Raw genomic sequence first — 5535 nt, forward strand, 5'->3', positions numbered from 1 at the left:
TATGCCAGCACCGAAGATTGTCCTGAGCCTCTTTAGTAGTGATCCCTGATCATGCACCAGAAGTAAGCCCTGAACACAGCTAGGTGTGGCCCTAACCTTCCCCACTCCAATAAAGGGTTTCTGGAGGTCAGAGAGATAGTATAGTAGTTAGTACAAGTCAGATTGCATTACATGCAGCTAACCCCAGTTTGATTCTCAACACCACATGGTGCCCTGAGCATTGCATGAAATGACTCCTAGTACAGAGCCAGAGAAGACTCCAGCACTGCCAGGATTGGCCTCAACCCCCAGCAGAGAATAGCTTAGTTCTAGGACAGCTCAGTGAGAGCAGAACCTGTGTTGTAAGTTGAGGTCATAAGTTCAATGCTGGTGCATTGGAGTATGTGCCCCAGCCCTCTGAGCCATCTCCCTGCACTCCACTAGCCCAGGGCCAGGATGAAGAGGAAAGAACAGGGCAAAGAGAGCAGAGGGTCTGGAAAATGGTAGGAGCGAGCAGCAATGGCTCCTGGAACTGTAGCATGAAGAGGGTGAGAGGGAGCCAGCCAAGGTCCTCAAAGACAAAGCTGCTACTCTGGAACTCTCCGTGAGCTGGAAGGAGCAGGAGCCAGAACAGCTGTCCCACAGATGGGGAAGAGGCTTTCAACCTGCAGTTTATATTCTAGGAAGAAAATCCTCTTGCTCTCTCTGCTCACACCCCTTCTGGATGAGGGGAATTTCTGTGAGGTTTGGAAAAATAAACAGACTCTAACCATAACTGTCTGAAAGTGCTAAATTACCAGGAAGACATAATGGATTAGGAGTACAAATTAAGCCTAGAGGGTGGTGGCCTGCACTCTGGGGAGCTGAGAATGACCCCCAGAAGGCCTGTCTCCTTCTCTGGGATGAATTGCCTTTGCAGGGCAGCTTGTCTATGGGAGAAAGTCATTGGCCATTCAGTCAAGTTTCTGAGGAGATGAGGCTTAGATTTGTGGGGGAAGGGGTACAGTAAAAGCTCTGAAAAAATCAGCCCCCTTCCCAAATTAAGTTGATGGTGAAACTTTTATTCCAGGGGCCGGAGAGATGGCACAGTGGTAGGGCTTTTGCCTTGTGTGTAGTCGACCTGGGAGGGACCTGGTTCCCATGTGGTCCCCCAGCCTGCCAGGAATGATCTCTGAATGCAGAGTCAGGAGTGACCCCTGAGTGCCACCGGGTGTGGCCCAGAAACCAATCAATCAATCAATCAGTAAATAAATAAATAAATAAATATTCTTTTTAAAAAAGAAACTTTCACTCTAATCAAAAGCTGGAGGAGGGCCAGAGAGATAGCATGAGGCAAGGTGTTTGCCTTGCATGCAGAAGGACGGTGATTTGAATCCCGGCATCCCATATGGTCCCCCAAGCCTGCCAGGAGCCATTTCTGAACATAGAGCCAGGAGGAACCACTGAGCGCTGCCGGGTTTGACCCAAAAAACAAAAAACAAAAAAAGCTGGAAGAAATGTTCTTGCTTTAAAAGGGTGACATTTATCCCTTGTTTGGGGGTGGAGTAAAGGAGCTAAAGACTAAAAACTCTGCTCAGGACATGAAGCTCACCACAAAGAGTGATGAGTGCTGTTAGAGAAATAACTACATTGAGAACTATCCTTACACAGTAATCACGGTGTTTAAATAAAGATAAAAAAAAAAAGACTAAAAACTCAGGGAGGGAGCCAGAGAGACAAAACAATGGGCAAGGCACATGTCCTGCCAGTACTGGGGATGGATCTCCAGTACTGCACATGGTCCTCTGAGTACCAGGAGCGACCTTTTAGCACAGAGCCAGGACTAAGCCTTTAGCACTACTAGGTGTGGCCCAAAAAACAATAATCCCAAACTGGGTGGGGGATAAAGGTTGAGCTAAGACATCCTGGGAAGGTGTCCCAGTCTTCCACTTCCCAAAGGAAGAAACTGAGCTCAGTGCAGGCCACTGCCTGCCAAGCTCCTCCCTTCTCTGGGAGTGACACTGGTGAAAGCTTCAGTCTTCCCCCAGGCCTTCAAGAGAATGCTCTACCTGCAGAGAGCTCTGCTAAGGACCCCATTCCCCCCTAAATTGGCAGGACATTGGCAAAGTCTGCCTGGTTCCAGTCTGGAGGTCATACTGACCCCTGTTCTGTGCTACTCTGGAAAGACAGGGAGGTTCCAATTCTCACCCATGAACCTCAAATAACCCACATTTGAAACAAGCTGAGGATCCACCACTTAGCTACAGCTACCTGAAAGGCTGATCTGAGGACCCACTATACCAGGCTGTGATGCCAATGACATCATGCCAGCAACCTGGGGAAGCCCTGGCCCATGATGCCTTCCTGCCCACCCTGGGGTACCCATAGCTCAGAGCCCACACACTTGTCATTGTTGCTCCTTTCCAGACATTAGAAGGGGCTGGTGGAGCCCCTTGGACATGGTCAACATACACCCCTGGACTCCACCTCTCCCTGGGTCTCATCTCTTCCTGGGTCCCACCTCTTCCTGCAGGTACAACTCTAGCCTCTGGATGCACTTTTGCAGAAGAATGACCCCCATCTCCCACCTCCTATTCAAGCCAGGACTATCTGTGCTCGCAAAAGAAGAAATGAAGGGAAGGCATGGGAAATATATGCTCCCCAAAGGGTGAACTCCCTCCTCCTTAGCATATCCTAAATTATCAGCCTTTACAGCCAGGCCACCAGTCTTCTGCCTGATCTGCAAGAGCCTGGATTTACCCTTAACTGTGACAAGGGGCCGGGAAACGCTCAAAGGGCTTTGCATGCAAAAGCCCAGGTTCCATTCTTAGGAAAAACAAGGGGGCTACAAACAGTTTCTTTTTGTGCTCCTAAAGATTAAATTTGAGGGGGCCGGTGAGGTGGCGCTAGAGGTAAGGTGTCTGCCTTGCAAGCGCTAGTCAAGGAAGGATCGAGGTTCGATTGGCGTCCCATATGGTCCCCCCAAGCCAGGGGTGATTTCTGAGCGCTTGGCCAGGAGTAACCCCTGAGCATCAAACGGGTGTGGCTGGAAAAAAAACAAAAACAAACAAACAAACAAAAAAACAAAAAAGATTAAATTTGAGAAGACACATGAAGGATTACAACCCCGAGAAGCACCTGACCTCCACTCCACCATCCCTCACCTCCTACTCCCCTCAGTTTCTCAAGTGAGGACAGGCCCAGGCCAGCTCTGAGAGGGGGGTACACCTCCCTCACCCTGCAGTCAGAAAGAGTAGGCTCTTATCTCTCCACCTGAGCTGTGGTGAAGGGGGCCCCAGCAGAGGAGCCTAGAGCTGTCTCCTCCTCCATTTGTCTAAAACTGGGGGTGAGGGGGGCACTTGGCAAGGAGCCACCCCTCCAAATGCCGAAGGTGAAATCCATCACCAGGGCCCTGGGTTGAGATAAGATGCAGGAGCATAAATCAGGCTTCCCTGAGATAAGAAGTCAGCCTGGGGCCCCAAAAATGCAGGGTTTCTGCCAGCTGCCCACTCCTGCTGAGCTGCAAAGCAGAGAGCAATGTGAGACTCCGACTCAGGGCAGAGAAGGCAGTGACTGCCTCTCCCCACCTGGGCACAAGACCCAGATCTGGGGATCTCAGCTTAGGGGTCACTCAAGAAAGTCACATGTTTGAGTATCAGACCACTGGGGTTTTGTTTTGGGGGGACAGATGTTGCAATGCTCAGGAGAGTCACACCTAGGTGATCTGAGAACCACAAGGGGAGCCAGGGGTCAAACCAGGGCAGCACCCTCTCTGCTGTGCTATCTCTCCATCCCCTCAAATCCTGGATTTTTTTTTGGGGGGGGGGGGTCATACCAGCAGCGCTCAGGGGTTGCTCCTGGCTCCACACTCAGAAATCAGGGGACCAGATAGGATGCCGGGATTTGAACCAATGACCTTCTGCATGCAAGGCAAGCACCTTACCTCCATGCTATCTCTCCGGCCCCAAATCCTGGTTCTTTTGTTTTTGTTTTTGTTTTTTTTTGTTTTTTGGGCCACACCCGGTAACACTCAGGGGTTACTCCTGGCTATGTGCTCAGAAGTTGCTCCTGGCTTGGGGGACCATATGGGACACCGGGGGATCGAACCGCGGTCCGTCCAAGGCTAGCGCAGGCAAGGCAGGCACCTTACCTTTAGCGCCACCGCCCAGCCCCAAATCCTGGTTCTTAAACCCACTGGGTAATAGGGTTTTTGCAGTGCTGGGATCAAACCCAGTCCATGCTCATCTTCTGCTGCATAATATTGCACAATCTGCCCTCTCTGGGGCTCCGGTTTCCAACAGGGCTATCACACGCATGCTGCTCTAGAGAACTGTTTTTTCCAGGATCACCCTGTTCCCTTCCTGTGTTGCTGCACGAACAGGGAATGGGCACACACCTCTTTGATATGCCAGAGATCACCCTTGTGGCACTGGGATTCCCATTGGCAAGAACAGCACTGCTAGTATTGCACATACATGGCATGTGAGGTGGAACTGGAAATAATGCTCAGGACCTTGTTCTGGCTTCAAGGAGTGTCACCGAAGGAAGTTTCCTTCTCTGGGGAGTGGCAGGGAGGAAAGATAATAATAACATAGCAGGGGCCCTCTGTGTGGACACATCTGTCACTCAAAATCTTTCTTTAAAAGATTCTCCCCTTCCCTTCATTGTTGTCATGTGACACAGGCTGTGGTGTGCCCAGGGAAATGCACAGTCAGTCTGCGCTCTTTTAGCTGTGGTGCTGGGACAAGACTTGAGGCCACCACGCTGGTCATCCATCCTGCTGGCCAGGCCCTCACCATGTGCTTGTTTTGCTTCTCACTTCCTAGCCATGCTGCTCGAACATCATTAAGTTATGGTACTCACCTGCTCACACCCTCTGTGGCAATTGTGCCTGGAAATATCATATAGTGCCAGGGGTCACAGAGAGCAGAACTACTGGATGGTGGGAGTATAGGTAGTGAGCAAAGGGACTAGACTCAAAACTGAAGCTTGCAGGGCAGATATTCTCAGTCATCCGCCGCCTTCCACATCTGCACAGGAGAGGTCTCTCCTCTCCTCAGCTTCAGCATTTGCTTTCATTAGCAACAAAGACATCAGTATTTGTGCTGGTTTGGGGCAACTTTATTCTCTTGGTCCCTGATTTAAAGGTGCTGACAATTGGATGAGTGGGGATGCTTGGGAAAGTTAAGGAGTCTGACCTCAATACTGCAGATACCGAGCACAGGGTAATGATGGCTCCTGAAGGATGGGGATGCGGAACAGGCAAGTACCAAAAGTCTCTGAGAGGTAGGTCAGAGCACTTGGATAGACCAAGGCCATGGACAAAGGGAGCCTTCAGAGCCACAGTAACAAGAATTTGGCAGACCAGACAAGAAAAGAGAGTGTAAGTGCTCAGTTTCTCCTCAGCTCAGCCTCTTGCTGGCCATGTAGGGCATCAGCACCTTGTCTATGCCTTGCCTTGGTTGTCTTGTTTGGAACAAGAAAGTCCGTTCAGCAGGTTTCAAGTCTTCATGTCCTGATGCAGGAAGCTGTCAGCACGCTTCATGCACATGTTGAACATAGTTCTCTGTGGTTGGA

This window comes from Suncus etruscus, chromosome 8, assembly GCF_024139225.1.
Source record: "Suncus etruscus isolate mSunEtr1 chromosome 8, mSunEtr1.pri.cur, whole genome shotgun sequence".
In the NCBI taxonomy this organism is placed as follows: domain Eukaryota; kingdom Metazoa; phylum Chordata; class Mammalia; order Eulipotyphla; family Soricidae; genus Suncus; species Suncus etruscus.